Source organism: Ictalurus furcatus, chromosome 13 (assembly GCF_023375685.1).
Source record: "Ictalurus furcatus strain D&B chromosome 13, Billie_1.0, whole genome shotgun sequence".
NCBI lineage: Eukaryota > Metazoa > Chordata > Actinopteri > Siluriformes > Ictaluridae > Ictalurus > Ictalurus furcatus.
In genome coordinates this window covers 4,377,149-4,403,371 of record NC_071267.1, presented here as the reverse complement: position 1 = coordinate 4,403,371, position 26,223 = coordinate 4,377,149, and the positions used below count along the sequence as shown (strand labels likewise).

At 39.9% G+C, this 26,223-nt stretch overlaps 1 pseudogene; it reads right to left on the bottom strand.

The window, feature by feature from the left end:
- Positions 1–6,252: 6,252 nt before the first annotated feature.
- Positions 6,253–24,623, bottom strand: LOC128617318 (NLR family CARD domain-containing protein 3-like; annotated as a pseudogene).
- Positions 24,624–26,223: the final 1,600 nt, after the last annotated feature.

Genomic DNA, 26,223 nt, shown 5'->3' with positions numbered 1-26,223 from the left:
AGCCGTAACACACTTCCTGAATTCTCTCACTCATATTTTTCTTTCTTGCTCATTTCTTTTTTTTTTAAATGGATAGAAACGTCCAGAGATTTTGAGAAAAGATAGAGAGGAAAAGAAGCGTATTTTTGTTTTTTTTCACAAACAACCGACATGCAATCTTTCGCTGAAGATAATAAGGCTGATGGCGCAGTTCACAGGTGCCATATTTATATCACGCGACATGCTTAATTGCCAAGTCACCTGATAATGGCAGGCCTATAAATAGGTATAATTTTACACAAGCTTCAGATGCTGGTCGCGCATGAGAGGCACTCCCATAGTATTATGCTAAACGCAACGTCAAAGTTCCCTTTGAAAGGGAACGTGCATTAATTAAGTGATATAGGAAATACTATGTCAAGTGTGAACAGAACTGGTTATAAATTATATTAATTGACAAAGTTTCCAATGAAATAATGTTTTGGACAATTGTCCTTTACCAGATGTGTAAGCAGAGTGCTTCTAGGGCTGAAGTGAAACCAGTGGATATTCAACATGCTTGATGATTGCCATGGATTTCCCCTTGTGCTGAGCACTGGAGTGGGCAGATCCATGGTTTTTGATCCTGTTTATGTCCACGTGTTTCTGATTCTTGTTTTTGTCTAGTATACCCTGTTTGCCGATCAGCTGACCTTTGCCTGTTTATGACCACGTATTTTTCCTTTCGATTTGGATTTGTCTGCCTCTCTTGTCAATAAAGCTCTTAACTACACTTCGCCTGCAACATGGATACAGCAGGAGAGCGAAGGGAGAATCATACTGGGATCTTTATGCCGGTGTTTGATTCAGTATGAGTTCCCCATAGGACCGACCTGGAAGTTCTGGCTCCCTTTGAGGGCTTTGAAAGCCCTGGAAGGGATTTTTTCGTCAGTGCCAGTTCTATTTTGAGAGCCTAGTTAACCCCAAGCCCAAGGAGAGACAGTGGGTAGAATTCTTTTTACCCCAGTTGATTGATGCGGCTCACCAGTGGGCGGAGCTCCTGATCGCCACATGCAATATCAGCCTGGAAAGTTCATCTGCATCATGAGGGTGATCTATGGAAAGGCAGACTTCACATTTAATTTAGAAAATTTTGGGGGGAGGGCCAGCTTGACGGGCGAACCTGCGAGGCCATTAACCACCTACTATGAGGTGGGTTCCTCTCCAGAGCTCCAGCCGGAGGTCAACATGGTGACCTCATCTTCACAGCTCCAGCCTGAAACCCACAATGTGGTCTCCCCCGCCGAGCTCCAGCCGGAGGTCAATGTGGCGACCTCATCTCCAGAGCTCCAGCCTAAGACCCACAAGGTGGTGTCTCCTGCCAAGCTCCAGCCGGAGGTCAACGTGGCAACCTCCCATGCCAAGTTCCTGTCTGAGGGTGACGGCACTGCCTCTCATACCATGTTCCTGTCTGAGGCAGACGAGAAGGCCTCCCAGGCCATGTTCCTGTCTAAGGGCGATGGCATTGCCTCTAATGCCATGTTCCTCTGAGAGGCTGACGAGAAGGCCTCCCAAGCCATGTTCTTACCAAGCTCTGCTCATGCCCGTGGCTGACGACACAGCCAACCAGGCTCTGCTCACGCCTGAGGCTGACAGGACGGCCAACCAAGCTCTGCTCATGCCTGTGGCCGACGACACAGCCAACCAGGCTCTGCTCATGGTTGAGGCCAACAACACAGCCAACCAAGCTCTGCTCATGCCCGTGGCCGACGGGAATGCACACCAAGTCAAGCTCCTGTCTGAAGCTGACGACACGGCTTCCCAAGCCTGGTTCCTGCCTAACGACCCCGGCGAGCCTGGCCCAGCCTCATGTCTGCTCCCCCACTCCTCGAGGAATAATCTATTTGTTGAACAATGCCTGCCTCGGGATCTGAGAGGCTTTGTGGGCATTTTGCCCAGAGGGCCAGGACCGCCAGAGGGGACTGGGGTTTTTTTTTTTTTTTGTCAAGAGCCCATAGCGTGACAGTGTGCACTTCTGGGTTGTCAGTGAGACTGTTTACTTTTTGACATGTGTGTTTTGTTTTGGTTTCTGTACTGTCTCTGCCTTGTATGTTCTTGAAGGTCTCCCTCATGTGTCATCATTAATCACAGCTGTTTTTGTATTATCTTTAATTGCATTTATTATTTAAACCCCTCATATGTTTTATGTCTCATAAGTATTATGTGTTTCTGTGTGCTTATTGCCAGACCCATACTAAGCCGTTCATCCTCGTTTCTAGTTCCATGGTTTTTGATCATGTTTATGTCCGCGTGTTTCTGATTCTTGTTTTTGTCTAGTATAACCTGTTTGCCGACTGCCTGACCTATGCATGTTTAAGACCACTTATTTTGCCTTTCGATTTGGATTTGCCTGCCTCTCTCTCTTCAATAAAGCTCTTAACTGCACTTACATCCGTCTCTAAAACCATTACATGACAATGATGTAATAACTGTTTTCAAAACATGACATTCATTTCATGGGGATCTACAGTGGTGCTTGAAAGTGTGAAACCTTATCTATATTTCTGCACAAATATGGCCTAAAATATCATCAGATTTTCACATAAAAGTAGACAAAGAGAACCCAGTCAAACAACTGAGGAAAAAATATACTTTGTCGTTTATTTAGTAAGGAAAATTATCCAATATTACATATGTGAGTGGCAAAAGTATGTGAACCTCTAGGATTAGCAGTTTAATTTGAAGGTGAAATTAGAGTCAGGTGTTTTTAATAAATGGGATGACAGGTGAGTGAGCACCCGATTGTATTTAAAGAACAGGGATCTATCAAAGTCTTATTTTCACAACACATGCTTGTGGAAGTGTATCATGGGGTGAACAAAAATTCCTCCAAGCCGATGTGCAGGACTGATCAACAGTTAACAGAAACATTTAGTTGCAGTTATTGCTGCACAAGGGACACACCAGATACTAAAAACAAAGTTTCACATACTTTTGATCCTTACAGATATGTAATATTGGATCATTTTGCTCAATAAATGGCCAAATATTATACTTTTGTCTCATTTGTTTAATTGGGCTCTCTTTATCTACTTTTAGGACTTGGGTGAAAATCTACACGGTTCACACACTGTCAAGCACCACCGTAAAGTCTGAAAAGCACCAATTTTTTCAATTCAATTTTATTTGTATAGCGCTTTTTACAATAGACTACAAAGCAGCTTTACAAAAATATCAACACAGTATACAGATATTAAAAGTGCAAATTTATCCCAGTTGAGTGAGCCGTTGGTGACGGTGGCAAGGATAAACTCCCTAAGATGTTCAGAGGAAGAAACCTTGAGAGGAACCAGACTCAGAAGGTAACCCATCCTCATCTGGGTAACAACAGAGTGTGAAAAAGTTCATTATGGATTTATATGAAGTCTGTTTGGCCTTAGAAGCAGCCGTAGTCCCAGCAATCTGGATTTGGAGTAGATGAGAGCTCCATCCAAAGGTAGGACATCCGAAATGGATCAGGCAGGTCTGGAGAGCAGAAAGGATCAGGATTTCTAGTATCTCCATAAAAATCGTGTGTGGCTCGACAGAAGGAGAGAGGGAGAGATAAGATTATTAGGACTGTGCTTAGCATAACAGAAAGTCTAGTCATGGTAGTCTTGAGTAAACAAATATGTTTTAAGCCTAGATTTAAACACTGAGACTGTGTCTGAGACCAGAACACTAATTGGAAGACTGTTCCATAACTGTGGGGCTCTATAAGAGAAAGCTCTTCCCCCTGCACTGCCTTCGCTATTAGAGGCACCATCAAATAGCCTGCATCTTTTGATCTGAGTAGGCGTGGCGGATCATAGAAAACCAAAAAGTCACTTAGATACTGTGGCGCGAGACCGTTTAGTGCTTTATACGTTAATAATAGTATTTTATAATCAATGCGAGATTTCACTGGGAGCCAATGCAGTGTGGATAAGATCGGGGTGATGTGGTCGTATCTCCTGGTTCTAGTTAGGACTCTAGCAGCTGCATTCTGGACTAACTGGAGTTTGTTTATTCTCCTACTGGAACATCCAGACAGTAAGGCATTACAGTAATCTAGTCTAGAGGTGACGAATGCATGAACTAATATTTCTGCATCATGTTTGACAATACATTTTTTATCTTAGAAGTATTTCTGAGATGAAAGAAGGCAATCCTAGTAATATTATCTACATGAGCATCAAATGATAGACTGGAGTCACACCAAGGTCTAATCACACCAAGGTCTTTTACTGCTGCACATGATGAAACAGAAAGACCATCCAGAGTAACTATGTGATCAGAAAGCTTACTTCTAGCTACACGTGGTCCTAATACAAGTACTTCTGTCTTATCAGAATTAAGTAAAAGGAAGTTAGTTAGCATCCAACGTCTAATGTCCTTTACACAGTCCTCAACTTTACTAAGCTGCTGTCTGTCCTCTGGCTTCGCTGAAACATACAACTGTGTATCATCAGCATAACAGTGGAAGCTAATTCCATGTTTACGAATAATTTGACCTAGAGGTAGTATATATAAATTAAAAAGTAGTGGGCCTAAAAGAGAACCTTGTGGAACACCAAATTTAATCTCAGTATACGTGGAGATGTCTCCATTTACATCTACGAACTGATAACGATCGGCCAAATAAGACCTGAGCCAGGAGAGGACAGTTCCCTTAATGTCAACAACATTTTCTAATCTATCAAGGAGAATAGTATGATCTATAGTATCAAAAGCTGCACTAAGGTCAAGTAACACAAGCAGTGAGACACAACCCTGATCAGAGGCCAGTAGTAGGTAATTTACTACTTTAAACAGCGCTGTCTCTGTGCTATGATGAGGTCTAAATCCTGACTGATACATTTCATGAATGTTATTCCTATGTAAGTATGAGCATAACTGCTGTGCTACATTTTCTAAGATCTTGGAGGTGAAGGGGAGATTTGATATAGGTCTATAGCTGGACAGTTGACAGGGGTCAAGGTCAGGTTTTTTTAATCAGGGGTTTAATAACTGCTAATTTAAGTGATTTATGTACATAGCCAGTGCTAAGGGAAGAACTGATTATATTTAAAAGCAGTTCAATTACTCCAGGACAAATCTGTTTAAAGAAACATGTAGGTACAGGATCTAGTATGCAAGTTGATGAATTGGCTGAAGAGATTAATGTAGCGGTCTCTCTAAGCGGAGCAAAACACTCTAAACATTGATCTGATTTTGCTACATTATCATCTAATGGGTTTGTTACAGTACTGTCTGGTTTTAATTTAATGGCCTGTATTTCACGTCTAATATTTTCAACCTTATCAATGAAAAATTTCATGAAATCTTCACTGCTATGTAATGATTGAGTATTTCTCTCTGTAGTGGTTTTATTCCTAGTTAATTTTGCTACCGTGTTGAATAGGAATCTAGAATTGTTTTTGTTATCTCCTATTAAGGTGGAGAAAAAGATTTTTCTAGCATCGCCAAGAGATTTTCTATATTTCAGTACGCCCTCCTTCCATGCTGTTTGGAATATCACAGTTTGGTTTGACGCCATTTACGTTCTAATTGTCGAGTTGTCTGTTTTAAGGTACACGTTTGATCGTTATACCAGGGTGCTAATTTTTTCTCTCTAATTATTTTTCTTTTGAGTGGAGCCACTCTATCTAGCGTGTAGCGGACTGTTGACTCCAAGCTTTCAGTCACCTGATCGAGTTCTATCGGATTGAACGATGATCCAAATCTAATTGATGTTTCTGCGAGGTTATTTATGAAGCTTGGTGCAGTAGCTGATGTGTAGGTACGTTTTACGCGCAATAATGGTCTGAGACAACTTCAGACTGCAGAAAAATTTATTTGCTGAAGAGATTAATGAAGCTAGTTCGGTCTCTCTAAGAAGAGTAAAACATTCTAAACATTGATCTGATATTGCTATATTATCATCTACAGGGTTAGTTACAATACTGTCTGGTTTTAATTTAATAGCTAGAATTTCACATCTAATATTTTCAACTTTACCAATGAAAAAAATCCATGAAATCTTCGCTGATATGTAATGATTGAGTGTTTCTTTCTGTAATGGTTTTATTCCTAGTCAATTTTGCTACCGTTTTGAAATCTTGAATTGTTTTTGTTATCTCCTATTAAGGTGGAGAGACAGATTTTTCTAGCATCGCTAATAGATTGTCTATAGTTCAAAAGGGGGGCCGCGATCAAATGTTAATGCCATTTGGGGGGCCTTGCCCTGGAAAAGTTTGGGAACCCCTGCATTACACCAAGAAACTAACCAGTCATTCAAAGCAAGAAGTCTATTGAAATTTTCAGCTCCACGTCTGTATGAGGGAAGAGGTCCAGAGACGATCTTCGCGGTGGGTGATCTGCCTCATACCATCTCGATCAGGCTGGCGAAGTCCCTCTTCAGAAACTCCGTCTGCCGCAGCCTGATGTCGTTTGCCCCCGCGTGCAGCACGACCGCTCCAATGCGCTTGTCCTTCTTCAGGATCCCGGATACCTGCGCAGCAACATCAAGGACACAAGCACCAGAAAAACAATGTGTGTGCACCTTACCCTTTGTTGAAGCGACACGGTCGTTTCGCACAATGGAGTCCCCGACGATCACATCGTTTGGTCTGGTCTGACAGAGAGGGGTGAAGCGGTTCCTGGTTGGGATCTCAAACACTGGAGATGGAGAGGTTCTCGCCCGGGGTATGGCTCTCGCCTTTCGCTGCTGGTGCACCCAAGGTCCGTGGTGTGTCGGCGCTGGTGTGACTGAGACCTTGGCTGGAAAACTCTTGGGTACACGGTCCCTGCAAAGAGAAACACACGGCGTAGAGGGGCTGGGAGTGGTAATACCATGCTGCGTGCTTACCTTGGATGTGTGGGCAGAAGCACAAGATGTTTCCAGTGCGGTTCTTCACTCCAGCAGCTGGGCCTGCTTGTCGAGTAGGTCACGGATCTGTTTCTGCACATCCTCCAGTTCCAGCAGCACCATGTGCAGCTTGAGTGAGTCCTCATCTGCACTCAAAAGCGAAGAAACAACTGACATATTTGCTTTAAAAAACAGCGGTAAATGAGATAAATGTGAAATGTAAACAAGGCTAGCGGTAAGGTGATGCTAGCGGGCTACAAGCTAGTCGCGGATGTTTGTAAGAACCAATAAAACTTAGCGACAGAGCAACGATACGATTGTTTTATCTAAAGTAGTATCAGTTATATTTGTAAACGTTGTAAAAGTTAAAAAAAAAAAGTATCATTTTAAAGTATAGAGATTAGAAGAAAATAGCGTCAGCTTGAGGGACACTGCTTCCTGCGACACCAAATTCAGTCCTGCGACACATTCAGATCCTCTAACTCCAAGAGTTTTGAGAGGCCGTGGTAAGAGCTGCAATATGAACAAACTATTTATCAAAAACAGAATACATCTTTATGTGACAAATTGTCATGCATCTGACCTATGAATATTCACAAAAATAGCACAAAGTACTCACAGAACGCAAAAGTCATACATATCAGAAAACAGTAAACTTTCAATCGCAATGGTTAATATTCAAACAAGAGCTCATAAAGACCGTGGAAAGGTATTTTTGGTATGTTTTATGATACGCACATCTTTAGTACGTGCGTAGTACTGGAAACTCGTGAAAAACGTTTTTTCTGAATTATACCCGTCAGAATTAACACACTGAGGCACACAGCAATACAGTGAAGAGCTGATTTAATGTCTTTGGTAAGAAAACCTTCTCTGTTAAACGGTTAAAACGCTCATTCTGATGACAGACAACTTCTTAACAAGTCACATAAAACACTTCTCTCAGAAAGCGGCAGCAGTAACGTGCCCGCTCATAGCCCCTGAGGTAAGACAGACAGCACCATCTTGTGGAACTAACCGACTGAACTTCAGCTAGCACCAAGCTAGAGTTAATATGTTCACTGAGAACTGATTAATATAAGCATACAAAAAAAATCATCTATTTACAACTTCAGACAAAATGCTGTGACTTAAAGACGAAAAGTCCATTTTAAGCTCATGTTAGCTAAAATTCATGCTGTGCTAAACTAAACTAATCTGTTCAGTAGCATGTTAGCTAGAAAGCTAACATTTTTGTGGGGAAATGGGTGTAAAAAATAAATTAAAAAAAAAGGTACACAGGAAGAAGTAAACCTTGAGCCTTGAACTTTAACATGTTAGATTTTACTCAAAAGAAGTTTCTACTCTCTACATCACAGCTTAAATCATATTCGGTAGATTTCATCTTATGGCTAACCGCTAGTTAGCTGTCTCCTCTTTAAACCTTATAGCTGAAGCGCTGTTTAACGATTTAATTTAATTAAACTACATAACAGATTTATAACTGTGTGTAAAGATAAGGAGAAAAAACATGACTTGCCTTGAGTTAGTGTCCAGCTCTGCTGCTCCTCCACTCAGGTGGAGCTGTGAGAGAGAGAATGAACTCCAGCAGGAAGATGTTGTTTTCCCTGTGGGGGAGGGGCAACTCTCTCTCAGCTCCTCACCTATTACTTCACATATTTATCTTTATTATTAAAGTTAATACCTAAATCTGATGCTGGTTTCCATACGAAACCAGCATGATCAGGCATGATCTCTGTGTCTCCATTCTCGCTCACATTCAAGCGCGATATTGACCACTATCAGATCAACTTACATATTTATTAAACGCGATTTCGAGCACACATTATCAATGAAGGGATTGCGACTTCAGAATCTTTTATTCAGGTGTATAAAATAAACAAAATTTTTACACGTCATGGAAATGCCTAGAGCAGGAGTCTACAACCTTTTTTCATTTGAGAGCTATTTTAAAAAAAATAATTAAGTGGCTGAGAGCTACTCATGTCATACAATACTTACAATCTTTCACATAATGTATCATAACTCTCAAATGAACAAACTGATATACACCTGAAGGAGTCAGAGAAGGAAACAGAATCAGAGAATACAGTTCTTTATGGAAAACAGCAGACTTTGTTATAGTTGTCTACACATAACTATATGGTTGTTTACGTATATACATTAATGAAAGTCCAAACTAAATTAAACTGGAATATAAACAGCAGTAGCATTTCACATGTTTGCCTGCATTCTGAACTAAAATGTATACCACATGAATGAGAGTGCATGGTAAATGAGAAAAGTGCACGATGGGCCACAAATATGACATGAAGTGCATTCACACTTATTTACAGTTAATGAGCTGACTGACACTGCATTGATTCCACAAGAGAGGTATATGATGGTGTGTATGCACTTAGGGTCACTCTTATGTTGTCATTTAAATGTTCATCTGTCAGTCTTGTTCTGAATTTAGATTTGATCACATTCAAATCAGAAAACGCTGCTTCACAAAGGTATGTACATCCAAATAAAGCAGATGCTTTGAGGGCAGCTTGGTGAATGTTCTTGTAGTTTTCTGGGTCTACCACACTCCATAAATGTTGTGAATGTTGCTAAGATTTCAGCTAGATATGATTTTGGAGATTAATAACCTCCATCTCTACAGCATTGACAGTGAACAGTTCAGCCATGTGCTTTGAAATGTGATCAATGTCTATCTCCATGAAAGGGTTGGCAATGAATGCCACACATGGCTCAAGATTTTCAAAATCACCGAAGCTTTCCTCAAATTCCTGCCCAAGCCTGGACAGGAGGTCACAATACTTGAGTACATCCAAAACTTTGGTTGCATTTGTGTGGCTTTCTAACATCTTTACCAATGAGGGGAAGTGATGCAATCTTTTGTTTGGCAATTGATGAAGGTAAAATGACAGTTTTGCTTTAAATGCCTTCCCAGCACTGATCATATCACATATGGTTTTTCTTTACCTTGTAACTGAAGATTGAGCTGATTCAGTTTCTCTGTCACATCAGCCAATAATGCAAGTTCAAGCAGCCATCCAGCATCAGACAACAGGTTAGTGTCCTCCCCCTTGCTTCCATAAAAGCCTTAATTTCACTCAGCAATGAAATAAAGTGGTGAAGTACCTTACTCTTACTCAACCATCTCACTTCTGTGTGAAGGAGGAGATCGTCACACTCTGCAGAAATTTCATCAAGAAACAGTTTGAAACATCTGTGTTGTTTGAACTTTGCACAAATCGAGTTGATAATCAGAATAACCGGTGTCATGACATGATCAAAAACCATAACCTTAGTGCAGATCGCCTGCTGATGAATGACGCAGTGATAGGTCAGAAATTTAGAAAAGTCTGGGTCGGCGTTGCAATGTGCAATAACTCCAGAGTGGCGCCCTATCACGGCTGGAGCTCCGTCTGTTGTCATAGACACCAGCTTTGCAAGGGGCACGCTTTTTTCCATGTAGTAGTTCTTCAAAACATTGTAGATGTCGACTCCTCTGGTCGTGGTTTTCAGAGGAAGTAATGTAAAAAACTCCTCTTTGGTGGAAAAATCATCAAAAACCATCCGAACAAAAACAGCCAACTGGGCTGTGTAACGCAAGTCCACCGATTCATCACATTGAAATGAAAACCATTTACACCTTTGCATATCCTGTTCTAACTGTCTAAATGTGACAGCGCCCCACAAAGAGGCCCCATTTAAGGGGGTTGCTGAGATGTTGCTGCACATTATTTTAAGATGAAAATTTCTGATAATTTAAATGATCAACACTCAGGGGCGCTCTCAGTATGTGGGGCCCCAGGCAATTGCCTACCTTGCCTGCCCTGTAGATACGCCTCTGGGTGTGCTTGATCAGAAGTCCGGTGATTGAGAAAGAGGCAGTGTGTGCATGTGTGTGTGTGTGCGTGTGTGTCTTCTGGGAAGTGTAGTTCATGGCGGCCATGTCTGTAGGCCGTGAAGCATGTTGGGAGATCTATGATGTTCTTGTGGTTAATCCATAGTTGTAAAAAGTCATTGCACATTTCCTTGTGAAGATTTGAACACCAAATAGGAATGAGAGTCTGTAGTTGTGTAATGGATTGTGGTGTAAGTAGACAACTGACTTGTTGCATCACTAGAGGGAAGCAGAGAGCACTGTCTTAATCATAATCAGTGGCCATCAGCCCCACCTGTCTTCAGTCAACCTTGCCATACATGCAGTCCTCTTCAAAAGTATTGGAATTCTTTTGTTTTTGCTATACACTGAAGACATTTGGGTTTGAGTTCAAAAGATGAATATGAGACAATAGATCACAATTGAAGCTTTAATTTCCTGATATATACATCTAGATGTGTTAAACAACTTAGAACATTTTGAGTTGAGCAAAAATATTGGAACAGATAGTCTTCAAGGAACCCAATGTAAATAACACGATTTGGTTGCATATCCCTTCCTTGCAATAAATAATCAAGTGGCGATCCACTGACATCACCAAATTGTTGCACTCTTCACTTGTGATGCTTTTCCAGGCTTTTACCACAGCTTCTTTCAGTTGTTGTTTGTTTTGAGGGGTTTCCCCCTTTAGTCTCCTCTTCAGGAGGTGTAATGCATGCTCAAATACACAAATCCCATGCTCCAAAATAAAGTGGAAAGATTACCTAGAATGTGGAGGTTATTATAAAAGCAAAGGGGGACTAAATCTATAATGGTATATTCAACAATCACATATGGGTTTGATTGTATTGTTGTTGTTTTTTTCCATCTTCACACCCACACACAATCAATGCGATGCAGACAATTTATGACCACACGCTACCAAGCCCCCGAAATAATAGCCTGTCCAGGTAGGCATAAATGGTGTTGGCACATTTATAACACATATGTGCTGTCAACAGAACTTGTTCTTCCAGCAACCAACAATCACAGTGTAGCAAAGGATTCAACCACTGGACATGGTTCTATAGACAGGAAGTGATGTGTATAAAGAATCAGTGCACCCTCTAGTGGGCATGCGCAAAAGCGCCTTCAACCAACTCTTCCAAATTCAGCCCTACCTTTAATGGTCACCATCCCAGTGAACACTGAGAGTCCCATGAGTAGAACGCCTAAAGGATGTCCTAGAAACTAAACCCATTCCTGACTGATCAAGTGACTGAGCTATATAAAGATCTAGAGAAGTTTCTAAATTCAAATCTTTCTCTCGTGTGGTCACCTGGGGTTGAGATGCTAAAGATGAACCTATACCCATAAGAGTAATCATTTTGTACCCCTGTTGGACTAGACTGAAGCACTGAGAGCTGAGAACTAGAATCAACGTGGACTTGACCCTCAGAGTTCCTTACACCCGTTTTCGTGTGGACTATGGCCACTTGTGAATAATCTCAAATTCTAGGTCCTTCTGCCTCGACTCACTCCTGGGGCTGGAAAGGGCCAGTAGACCATTGGTTCACCTGGCATATTGTTGCCAGGTAAGAACAGACTTAAGTTCTGAGCAATGGACAGTTTTAATGGGTCCATCTTCTCCATGTGGTCTGATCTTATACAGCATTCCCACTTCATCAATGTAGGCCACAATCTCAAACACAGTGGAGGGCCAGTCATCCTGAATCTTATGGCAACCTTGAAAATGATTCTTACAATACACTAAAGTGCCAGGAGGTAGTATTGCTACTGAGTCAGGGAAATTGGTCCTAGGGTGAATGACCACAGTCTCCAAGTACCTTCAGGAACTGGTATAAATGGAGGTCAAATACTTTTGGTGTTACAGCAGATATTTCGTTACGTGTGTTGATTTCTCCTGTGTACGACCTTCTGCCTGTTCTTAACTTTGTATCTGCTCTGTCCCTTTAAGTTAATGATTCAGCTCCCAAACTGCTAGAAATGTGGGACGGGTTCTAACTCTTCACCAAAACTGCTTTATCCTGGAGAAGAGGTTTGAGGTGAGACTCCTGTCATACGCCTGTCCTGGTGAGTTTATTATTCTTAATGCTGAAAGACAGAAGAGCATCAGTGTAAACACACAACATCAGCATAAACACCAACAGACACACACACACACACAGAGACACACACACACACAGAGACACACACACACACAGAGACACACACACAGAGACACACACACAGAGACACACACACAGAGACACACACACAGAGACACACACACACACACACACACACAGAGACACACACACAGAGACACACACACAGAGACACACACACAGAGACACAGACACACACACAGAGACACACACACACACACAGAGACACACACACACACACACAGAGACACACACACACACACACACACACAGACACACACACACACACATTATTCAGTGTGATACAGTAAAGAGACAGTAAGTCAGTAACTCACTATAATGTCTCCAGTTTACAGTGTGGATCCTTCAGTAGATCAGAGCGCAGCTTCACTCTTGATTTTCCTGGATCAAGAACTCTTCAGATTCAGTTCTCTCAGGTGTGATGAGGAGTTTGACCTCAGAGCTGAAGCCAGAGCAGCACAACCTTCACCTGTAATACTGCAGTTATACATGCTGCAAGAAAGAAAACCTTCTCACACTTAACACACTCAGTTTTAGCTCTGAAAACATCAACTACACAAAATCTTTATATACAGAACATTTACTCTCCATCTCACACACACAACAATGACAATATATCACATCACTACAATTACAATCACCACAGATGGAAACTGGATATAGCTGTGTTTATTAAAATTCTGCTCTATCTCTCTCTGTGTGTGTGTGTGTGTGTGTGTGTACCTCAGTGTCTCCAGTGTACAGTGTGGATTCTCCAGTCCAGCAGAGAGCAGCTTCACTCCTGAATCCTGCAGGTTATTGTAACCCAGGCCCAGTTCTCTCAGTCTGGAGGAGTTTGAGCTGAGAACTGAGGACAGAACTCTACAGCTTTCCTCTGTGAGATTACATGCCAACAGCCTGGAAGAGAAATGATGAAGTGTTAGATTTATTTATCTGATTGTGAAATGATGGGTTTCCATCAGGTGGGAAATAAAGTGTTTACCTGAATACAAGGTTCTAATGTCAGGATAAAAATATAAAATGAACAGCCTGTGTATAAACAATAAACTAGTATTGGCATGTTATTAAAGTAAATGTGTGTGTAATGTACACTGAACTACACGCTGTAGAAATAAATGTACTTTGTTCTGATGGGAGAAGTGATGTAGATATTTCAGCATTAACACAAAGCTGAGTTTCACAGAGACGCTAAAACTGTTAGAGTTCATTGTTCTTTGGAGCTTAATCTAACTTTCACACACATACAAATCACATAACACACACACACACACACACACACACACACACAAAAAAAAAAGCACAACAGCAGAAACAATGCTAATCCACACCATATAAAATACACACTTTCATGTTTTACTCATATAAAACACTGGGCCTCATTTATCACACTGGATACGAATTAATTTCTTCATAAACAGGGTGTAGGAGCATTTACACAAGAACTCTTTAATGTGCAAATTAAAATGTAATGTTATGGAACATTTACAGGATGTTGAGAGAAAAGGTTGATGAGGTGTTGGATCAGAGTTAAATGGGCGTGGCCACTCAGCACAAGAGCTAGCTCTTTATGTATGTGCATAGCTGCTTTATCTGCTCTTTTTTCTGACCCTCAACCCAGTGTTTCTCCACCAACACCTCACTGTCCTCTACTTTCACATTCATCAGGCACTTATGGGGGAGTTCTGGACTGAGCTGGAGCTTGGGGAAATAGCATCAACACTGGACGAGTGCGCTCATTCTTCTTCCTGTATTCATCTCTCTGTAATAAAACTACTTCATCGGAGAGGACGAGTCTACTGGTGTTTGTCTAAATTTCCACGACAGTGGAAATTACAACATATTAAACTACAACATATTAAACTGAAACCACTCACAGTTAAAAACTAGGGCTGCAACTAATGATTATTTTCATAATCTATTTGTTGGCCGATTATTATTTTATTTTATTCATTTATTTGATTAATCGATTAATCATATGGGGCAAACTTTCAGAGCCATATATATATATATATATATATATATATATATATATATATATAGTACTTATGCATTACATGTTATGGATGCACAAAAAGCACTGAATTCTACAGTCCTAGCAATCCCGCGTTGATTGGTATAACCAGTCATTCCTCAGGGATTGGTACAAATACCAGGTTCAATTACATTTTATTGTTGGTGTGACATTTAATTTGACTCTCTGAATTATCTTTTGTTTATTTTATCCATCACTGCGACACTTGAACTTGTCTACCACTCACAGGTTTTTGCAAATTATCATTTCATTTCTAAATAAATTTAAAATAAATCCATCAATGAACTCAGTCAGCTCAGCTAATGTGATATTTGTGAATGCACACGAATAACCAAATTGATTAATTTTAAAAACATCTCGTTTGAATATATTTTGATACATTGAACAAAAAATTATATTATATTATTTAAACATTTTTTTAAACTTTCCTATGGATCCCCTGCAATTACACCACTGACCACTAGGGGTCAACGGAAACACTGCACTAGCCGGTAGAGTATATAGTGCATAGTGTAAGTGTATTGTACTCATTTGGGACACAACTTTAATATTTACTCTCCGAAGCGTGTTTTAGGAACAGAAGAAACGTAATGATTAAATGTACCGCGCGCAGACCAACTAATCGGTAATGAGATTCGTTCACAGCGATTTTCATAATCGATTATTATCGATTTTATCGATTAGTTGTTGCAGCTCTAATAAAATAAAAATAAAAAGTCATTAAATGGCAACAAAGCTTAAAGGGAGGACAGACACTATCCACTCATCTCTTATCACCTGCCAGCAGAATAATGCCTGGGAAGATGGAAAAGGAGATTACATTAGAACCGTAACTACTATTAGTGTAACATGAAAAGAAAGATAAAAAAATAAATAACAACATAAACACACATCCCGCCTCTCCCAGAAATTCCAGGAGTCTCCCATATACTGATAGCAGCTCCCTGATGGCCGCAAATGATATACAATATCCCGGAAATTAATTTTTTTAGAGCGATCGAGAGACCAGTAGGAGTAGAGAGCGAGTAACAAGAGCGAGAGAGTGACAGAACATTTCCTGATTGGTCTCTCTTTCTGCTAGCTAGACCTATCAGTTTTCTCTGTGGGCAGGCTTTAAAGTCGACCACACTCTCTCTCTCTCTCTCTCTCTCTCTCTCTCTCTCTATCTTCAGTTCAATAATCAGTTCACCCCAGACTACACTAAAATATACCCCTGCTTCATAGGGGTCAAAAATAACAACAGTTTTCAACAGCGACTCTTTGATTGCCCATTGTGGGTTAGATGATTGTAAAAGACATGTTGAGGTGAGTTTAACACGTGTGATTTGTTCATTAGCATAGCTACTGTTATTTAAACTAGTTAGCTAGCTGCTAAGGAGCTAATCTGTTGATGTCCTACATGATGAGGCCAAACCCCCTGTAGACTTGCTTAAAGTTGTAATAGAATAAAATACGGCTAAATGAGTTGAATAGAATATAATAGTACATATTATTTTAATGACACATTTAGCATTTAATCTGCCAACCTATAATTAAAAGAGTGTATGTATGTCTGTATGTTATATACATACATATATGGGTGAGATGGGGCTGCAGGGGTGGTGGAGCTACCTCCCTGATATGAGTTTTTGCACGGTGGGATGTCAGCATAAAATTAAGATAAGAAATTAATCGATGTCTCCCGGCCACACCTGAAATGCGTGCACAGACAGCCGCCTCATCATGTGAGTACTGAACTGAGTTCTCTTTAGAGGCTTATTATGCTTGGATGGTGAAATAAATACACACACATCATGTCAAAACGCAGGCCTGGCCGAGTATTCATGCAAACACAGTCGGTTATGATTTAAGTGAATGTAAACAGTTGGGGAAAAATCAGAGGTGTGTCAATACAGTATATTAGGTCTGTGCATTAGGTCTTAAAGTGACAGCAGTGTAATAAACCTGCTGCTGTCTGTGTTATTAATGTTCATCAAACAACAAAACACACAGAGAAAATCACTCACTCACTCATTTGACTGAATAACTTCAGTAAACCTAATAAGAATCACTGTATATGTCATACAGTGAAATTAATTTTATTTTACATTTAATTGTTTTATTCAATTTCCGTAGTATTTCTTACGCGAATACTACTGATAGACCTACCTAAGAAAACATATCGTTATCGTGAAACGTATCGTGTAGTCATATCGCCCGCCCCTAAATATTAACATTTGGTAATTCCAGTCTTGAATATCACGTAAAATGTGAACTGTACTTCTTAATGTAGTAAATCTCATAAACCCTGCTGATGTTTATTATTTTAGAAATTAAAATGAAAAAAGTTACAAGAACAGAGCTGTGTTCAGAAATGAGTTTGTTGTGATTCATAGCCTGATTACAACCAATAATAAAGCATGAAGCTTGTTGTTATGACATGCTGCTAAATGTAACTCTACTCTGTTCACTGTACACACTCTCTCTCTCTCTCTCTCTCTCTCTCAGACTATATAACTGTGGGAGAGAGGCATCAAATCACTGAAATGTAACTCGAACTGGAAGACACAATATTGTGTGATACAATAACAAAACAGCTTCATTTGTATTTTCATACACTTGTAATCTAATAAAAGTTCTACAAATACCTCTATATCCTTTTTTTTATTGAAACCATTTTTTGATAGGAAACTAGTTGAGGTGCTGATGACATGAAATAAAAATATTAAATTGTAATGGCAAGATGTAATAGTGGTATTTTAATTACAGTTATGTTGCCATTGTTTTGTGAAGGTTAAAATACTAATTTAACAGCTCAGTGTTGAGTTTATAATTGCAATTTCAAATCTTTTATCAATGTAATTACTTTCTGGGCTCGGCCAGAATCGACTGGGACTTGGCCATTAAAGACGCGGACTCAAGTCCATCTCGGCCGCTTTTGTACTCAGACTTGGACTCAGACTTGATTGGTTAAGGACTTGGTCTCGATTCGGATCCGGAAAAGGTGGACTCGGACCCAACACTACTAAATATATTTAAAAAGCAGCTTCAACACATTTATTTACCTTGGCTTTCAATTAGGCCTCTTCATTTTAGGCTTAAAACTGTTTTTTTTTTTTTTTAATCTTATAATGATCTAATTTATATTTTATTTTCTGTTTGATTACTTACTTATTTTTTTAAGGAATTTTTAGGTTTCAATATTGTATTTATATCTTTAATGTTGTATTGCAATATTTTTGTTTTAAAGGGGACCTATTATGCAAAATTCACTTTGAAATGGTGTTTGAACATAAATGTGTGTCGGCAGAATGTGTACACAACCACCCTACGATGGTAAAAATCCACCCACTCCTTTTTTTTATATTCCCAATAAATCATAAACAGAGTCTCAAAATGAGCCGTTTTTGTTTTCGCCCTAACGTGACGTCATGTTGGAACAAGCCCCGCCCAGGGACTCTGCCCTATTAGCATAGCTCCTCCCCTGAGTGAGCTGTACACAATCGGCCATGTTCTCCGCGCTGGAGCTGCTACAGTGATGAGAAGAATGTCTCAGCTTCGTAAGCTTTGTAAGTGTTCTGTTGTTGGCTGTAAGAATGAACACGAGAGTCTTCATGTACTCCCGGCGTCAGAGACAATGAAGATGCAGTGAAGTTTTATTTTTTAAGGAAATGTGCCCCAAAAATACCTAAAATGATTTCACACCAGACTGCTTTGTGAACGAGGGTCAATACAAAGCAGGATTTGATAAAAACTTGATTCTCAAGCATGGATCAGTACCCACTGTTCGTGATCCAGCTTCATATCCAGAAGACGGAAATATCGCACTTTATATTTTGGGAATGTTTGCTAATCGATTTTCTTAATGAGCTTGTTAGCAGATTCCATGGCTAATGCGGCTAAAGTACCAGAGTTATGTCGTCATTTTTATTTTTAACCCGAAAATGCACCTTTATTATGCACAATACAGTAAGGTGATTGTCTTTTTGAAAACTGTGTAGGTTTTCTGTGAATCATTTTACACCAGGCTGCTTTGTGAATAAGGTTGTTAGCAGATTCCACAGGTAATGTAGTGTCAGAAGCAGGAGCTGGTCTCTTCCGGAAATGGGGGTGGGGGGCAGCAGCTTATTTGCATTTAAAGAGACACACACCAAAACAGCCTGTTTTTGCTTCCACCCAAAAAGGGGCATTTACAGCAGGGTATAAGATCTGTGGGGTATTTTGGGCTGAAACTTCACAGACACATTCTGGGTGACACCTGAGACTTATATTACATCTTGAAAAATAGGTCTACTTTAATATTATATTTGTAATTTTATATTATTTTCCATTGTGAAGCACTTTAAGCTGAATTTTATGTATGAAATGTGCTATATAAATAAAGTTATTATTATTATTATTATTACTGTTGTTGGGGTGTGTGTGTACCTCAGTATCTCCAGTGTACAGTGTGGATTCTTCAGTCCAGCAGAGAGCAGCTTCACTCCTGAATCCTGCAGGTTATTGTGACTCAGGTTCAGTTCTCTCAGTCTGGAGGAGTTTGAGCTGAGAACTGAGGACAGAACTCTACAGCTTCCCTCTGTCAGATTACACCCACACAGCCTGGAAGAGAAATGATGAAATATCAGAACTCTGACTTCAAACACACAAACACAGACATAATCCAGCTAAAGTTTACCATGTAACAGAAATGTGAGTGTGTTTCTCTCTAACACAGAAATCAGAGGACAGGACACCACATCAGTACTACTACTACTACTACTACTATTATTATTATTATTATTATTATTATTATATTTCCAACAAAAATTTTCATTCCTGATAATAGCTGTAACTGATAATAATAATAATAATAATAATAATAATAAATTATTATCAGTTACAATAATCCTTAAAGGACTGAAAACAGATTTTTTTTGTTTGAACAAATGCTTTATTATAATTGAAACTTGAAACCATTTTTTAATGAAAGTACGTGTTAAAAGGTCTCCAACTAAAAAATAAATAAAATAAATAAGAAATCTCCCGTTTGAACAAAAAGGAGCAGGACGTGCTGTGGCTTTGTTTGGAAATATTTCGTTGGTGAAACAGAACAGAAACAGACAATAAAATGTAAGACAGGTAATATTAACTTATTCTTTCTGTTAGCATAGCATAAATAAAAATAACATCAGATGTGTGAGCTTTAAAATGTCTAAAATAAATTAATATGTACTGTAGCTGCACAGCCAGACTGCTCCTGTACCTTTAACTCACACATACACAGACACACACACACACACACACACACACACACACGTCACATATTGTATTCATATTGTTCCCATGGTGGCATTGTTATGTTTTTCTTGTTCTCAGTTGTGAAGTTCTGTTCAATGTCTCTTTCAAGTAAAAGGAGAAAAGAAAAAGTGCCTTTCACTGGTGTTTAGTTCACAAAATGATCAAAAAGCAGTCATGAATACATGCAGTTATTTTGTAAAGATCATTTTCATCAGTTTTAGAGAAAAGGTAATAAATGGTGATGTAAGGTTTTGTCCATATGGCCCAGATCTCAGTGCAGACGTAACGTGTTAGTGTAAAAAGTGAAACACTCTTCTGTAACAGTACCAGAGGTTTGTTTAAAGATGATTAGAGTAACTATTAACAAGCATTAATCCAAACAGTGCAGTTCAGTGTTACATTAAAATAACAAACCATGCAGTAATACATTTATAAATAAAAATACTCACACAGCTTTTCTGGAGGCTTTGACCACTGGCAGCAGGTTCAGAAGACCTTCCTCTGATCGGTCATATTTACTCAAATCAAACTCATCCAGCTCCTGATCTGAGTTCAGTAACACAAACACCAGAGCTGACCACTGAGCAGGAGAGAGTCTGGTTTCCCTGAGACGACCGTCACCTCCTCTGTTCAGGTAAGTCTGTACTTCCTACACTAGAGAATGATCATTCAGTTCATTCAGACAGTGGAACAGATTGATGGATTTCTCTGGAGATGGATTCTCCCTGATCTTCTCCTTGATGTACCTGACTGTTTCCTGTTTGCTGTGAGAGCTGCTTCCTGTCTTGGGCATTAAGCCTCGTAAGAGAGCCTGATTGGACTCCAGTGAGAGACCCAGAAGGAAGCGGAGGAACAGGTCCAGGTGTCCATTCTCACTCTGTAAGGCCTTATCCACTGCACTCCTGAGGAGATCAGACATGGTTGACTTGCTGAAGAAATGGAAACGGCCAGTGCGTTGCTCCACTAACACATTTGTCTTTCTAAAAATAAAGCGGAGAAATGTGTATAAAGCAGCCAGAAACTCCTGAACACTCAGATGTACAAAGCTGAACACCTTCCCCAGGTGAAGCCCAAACTCCTCTCTGAAGATTTGGGTACACACTCCTGAGTACACTGCCACTTCTCCAACATCAATGCCACACTCTCTCAGGTCTTCCTCATAGAAGATCAGGTTTCCTTTCTCCAGCTGTTGGAAAGCCAGTTTCCCCAGTGCCAGGATACTCTCTCTGGTCTGCTGAGGATCAGGGTCACATTTCTGATGGTACTTTTGGTCCTTGTGTTTGATCTGAAAGATCAGGAAGTGTGTGAACATTTGAGTCAGGGTCTTGGGGACCTCTCCACTCTCTGCTTCACCCAACATTCTCTCTAGAACAGTGGCTGAGATCCAGCAGAAGACTGGGATGTGGCACATGATATAGAGGCTTCTTGAAGACTTCATGTGTGTGATGATATTATTGGCCAGGCTCTGATCACTGATCCTCTTCCTGAAGTACTCCTCTTTCTGAGGATCACTGAAGCCTCGTACCTCTGTTACCTGGTCCACACACTCAGGAGGGATCTGATTGGCTGCTCCTGGCCGAGAGGTTATCCAGAGGAGGGCAGAGGGAAGCAGATTCCCCTTGATGAGGTTTGTCAGCAGCACATCCACCGAGGCTGACTCTGTCACATCACACAATCTCTCATTCTTCTGGAAATTTAGAGGAAGTCGACACTCATCCAGACCATCAAAGATCAACACCACTGTGTAGGAGTCTAGTAATTCTAGTTTTCTCATTTCTGGGAAAAAGTGATGAAGAAGCTCCATCAGACTGAGATTTCTCTGCTTCATCAGATTCAGCTCTCTAAAGGGAAGTGGAAACATGAAGGTGACGTCCTGATTTGCTTTTCCTTCAGCCCAGTCCAGAATGAACTTCTGCACAGAGACTGTTTTTCCAATTCCAGCAACTTCTTTAGTCAGCACTCTTCTGATGGACTTGTCTTTAAAGAGCTCGTTACATTTGATGGGTGTCTCCTGTGTTGCTGGTCTCCTGGACGCTGTCTCAATCTGTCTCACCTCATGTTCGTTATTGACGTCTCCACTCCAACCCTCTGTGATGTAGAGATCTGTATAGATCTCATTCAGAAGTGCTGAGCTTCCATGCTGTGAGATTCCTTCATTAATTCTTTTAAACTTCTCTCTCAGGCTGGATTTCAGCTCTGTCTGATACACAGAGGCCACAGACTCTAATAAACAAAGTAATAACATGTTTTAATGCAAAATCACTGAGCGCAATATAAAATGTAAAATTCTTTCAAATGGTGCTGTTCATTCCTGATTCATGGACTAAATATTATTGAAGGAACAGGACCACTTTACAGAGTAATCACAAACTGGACCACAAACAGAACAGAAAAGCACCAGATGTACATGATACTAAACTCAAACTTCAAACTAAAGGTGTTCATATCTAAAACTATTTACTCTCTCTAAAGTGAACCTGATGGAATGAAGCCATGACTCAGAGCTCTTACTGTTGTGCAGTGTGTTAGCGAGATCTGTGTGGTTCATGTTCTTCAGGACGTGCAGTGTGATCTTCAGCGCTCCCTCTCTGACACTCTGCAGATCCTCCTCATCCTCCACCTCCCTCTCAGTGCATGCTGGGTAATCTGGACTCAGGAGCTTCCTAAACCTCTTCAGCTCATTCTTTATCAGAGTGATGACTTTGTGTTCCAGCTCCTGGTTAGAAACACACAGGAACACATCTCAATATTATAATGTTACACACTGAGAGATGCTTTTATTTTATGAAAAGAAGAAAGGTCTCTTTCTATTACCACAGTTACAACTGAAATTCTGTCTGATTACCCATAATGCTGCTGCACATCGATAAACCTGTGAACTGGCATTATCTTAAATAAAAAACCTGCAACCTACTCACACACAAGTTACACACATTAAAAAGACACACACACCTCGAATATGGAGTCTAGCTGATTTCTGCTGATGTTTGATTTCTTCTTTTGTGGTCTGTGAACAAATAAAACACATGATGTAATATAGACTATATGTATTCATAGCTGCACAACACACTAATACATACAGAGACAGATATTTAACACTATCTTTTTAACACAATACACTGATTTCAGGGTTTCCTCAGTGACACTAACATTTTTATGAATAAAATAGTGATCTAGTCATTAATGTCCCAGGTGTAAATGTTGTTGTGTAGCACCACAGACCCTCCAGCTCAGGGACTGCAGGCTGAACTGAACTCTTAAAGCAGTTTTCCTCACTGCCAGTCCGAGAGCTGCAGCACTGCACACTTTAGTGTTTTACTGCTTCAACACCTGATAAAGCTCATGAAGGACTTCATAATGAGACCAGTGAGTTTGATCAGGTGGAACACTGCTGTAAAACACCTCACTGTACTGACCTCACATCAGGAGAACTGGCTCTGTCTCTGAACAGAAGTGGATGATCCATTGACCGGTCACTCTTCATGGACACACAGCTGGGTTCTGGTGAGTCTGATCTCTTTCCCTCCATCATTCTGTAATTAGAACAGAAATATCAGCAATAATTAATACTCTGCTGTCTCAGCACTGTTACACAATGTGTTCATCATTAAACAGTAATAATTCCATCTTTTTAATTCAGCTACAGTCTGCACACTTATTCAAACAGGAGACACACCTCATACCTCAGGAATTACACTGATGTCAGGAGTCCCAATCACAGATAACTGACTCAGCTGGGTCTTAAAGCCTGTAGAGTTCACTGACTCAAAGCTACACTGCTCTTCTCCTACACATTACACAGTCCTTTTTACTCTTCTCTCAGTGAATGATTTCTCTAAACTGTTCTTAGATCAGATCAGTGATATATTCACTGCTATTAAACACCTTAAACCAAAGCTTAGTTCCTCTGTAAACTAGTGAGTGTTTAGAGATACAGATCTGTTCCCATGAGACGGTGTGTATTTATTGCTGGTGAATGGAAAAGTAACTCACCTCTCGTCTTTCTTTAAGTCCTGTTCTCCAGACACACTCATGTTGGAGGTCATGTCTCCTTCTCCAGATTACAGCAGGACACACGTTTACTTCACTCCAACATCGGTGTGTTAAATCAAACCCTGTATCAGCACAGAGTTCACTTACAGGAAATAGTCACGGTATCAAGTCATAAAACAACCTGTGTACATTCAAACTTCAGTACAAACCCACAAAACTCTTCTGCATCTGGTGTACATTCAGTGTGTTTATATATTATAGCTTTAGATTTAGATACTCACTGTGTTTTTACTCCTGAAATGGTTTATTTTCCCCTCGACAGAAAATGGATGTGCGTAGTTTTACTTTTACTGACACCGTCTAACTGGTTTATCTGGTTTATTCTGCAGAGCAGGAAGGGCCATGGTGTGTGTGTGTGTGTAAATGAACAATATTTAATGGTGGATTTTTTGTGATTCTGCAGTAAAACATTAAACAGTAAAAATATAACAGCGTATTTTCACATGCTACGAAAGGTTTTATCTTCAAAGTGGGCGTCTCCAATCCTTTAGTTTTGTAATTACAGCATTGAAACTAATCCTGGAGGTGCAACTGTTTCCAATATAACATGACCTGCTGGTGAAAGTGGGATAATTTAAACAGGAAACATTGAATACTGAAATCATATCTAAGTAAAAATTTGATCCCTCCCAATTTCTTAAATATTTCTCTGGGAATATGGAACCAGAAGTTGTTTGTTGTTAAGGAAAGGTTTTAACCATTTAATTTTCAAGATCCCGTTCATACAATTAAAACCGATGGCTTGTAGGCTTCCATCTTTAAATTCTTTGGTCATCTCTGCTCTCTTAATGTAATGAATTTTCCTGATCCAGATATAATCAAAATCAACCTGATTTATCTTTATTAATAGCTCTACTTTGAATATGCAGGATAGATATTCTAGATGTTCTAGATCTCTGTTAAGCGATTTTGCTGAACTGGCATTAGCTCACACTAATTCAAATTTAACTTTAGAACGGAGGCTTTGGAGAAAATCTGAATTGTATGTAATATCTTGGGAACTTCCGTTAGCTGCTTCATAGAGATGGTTGTATCATCTGCTAACTGGCTGGTGATTACTGGTTGCCCAAGTACCTTTAATGGAACTATGTTTGAATTTGTAATAAAAATAGAAAGCATTTCTGTAACCATTACAAAGAGAAATGGAGAAATATGGCGGCCCTGTTTAACTCCACATCTGATGATAAATCGGGGTGATGTACCTCCTGGTAAGGAGATTGAACTATTTGAATTTTCATGAAGAGAATCTCACAACCCTGTGAACTCGTCATCTATGCAGGGAATACAATCTGTGATATGGTTAAAGAAGGAGTCAGTGTCATCCATAGAAAAGGCTGAGGAATATAATTTATTATAGAAAGAGACTATTTTCTGGCCAATGAAAGCTGGATCTGTGATTACTTGGTTATGAATCAAAAGGCTTTAATTGGCGTTCTCTCCTGCCTTCTTTTTACTAATGGACAGAAATATGCTTCTTTCCACTTCCGCTATCCACTTTTAAATTTTTAAAAGGAATTTCAAACTGTATTTGCAGTTGCGTTACCTATTTGTGGACGCATAAATTGTGACAACTCACATGAAAATGCAAATTGTGTATTACCGTTTACATGACCGTACAGTGTCTACCAAATTTCACATGGAAACACAAAGCCCATTTGCAATTGCATTTCCCATGTCTTATGAGTTATGATCCTGCCATATTGAAATAGCAATAGCAATTACCCCCGTTTGCCATTTCACTTCCTCTGGGTCGTCTAAGGAGCCTGCCAAAAGTCAAATTCCCTTTGCATTTGCATTCTGATGCCTTGCACAGAAACCTCCCAGATAGCATGGCGACATTGATTCAATGTTGAAATTCCAACAGAATCATCATTTTGGTTGAGGTTGAATATTCAGAGCTAAATAATATTGAATCAACGTTGATAATTCATATGTCCGAGTCGCAACCGAATGACTCCTTTGAACCAATTCATTTTGGTTAAAACAATTGATCTGTCCAACACTG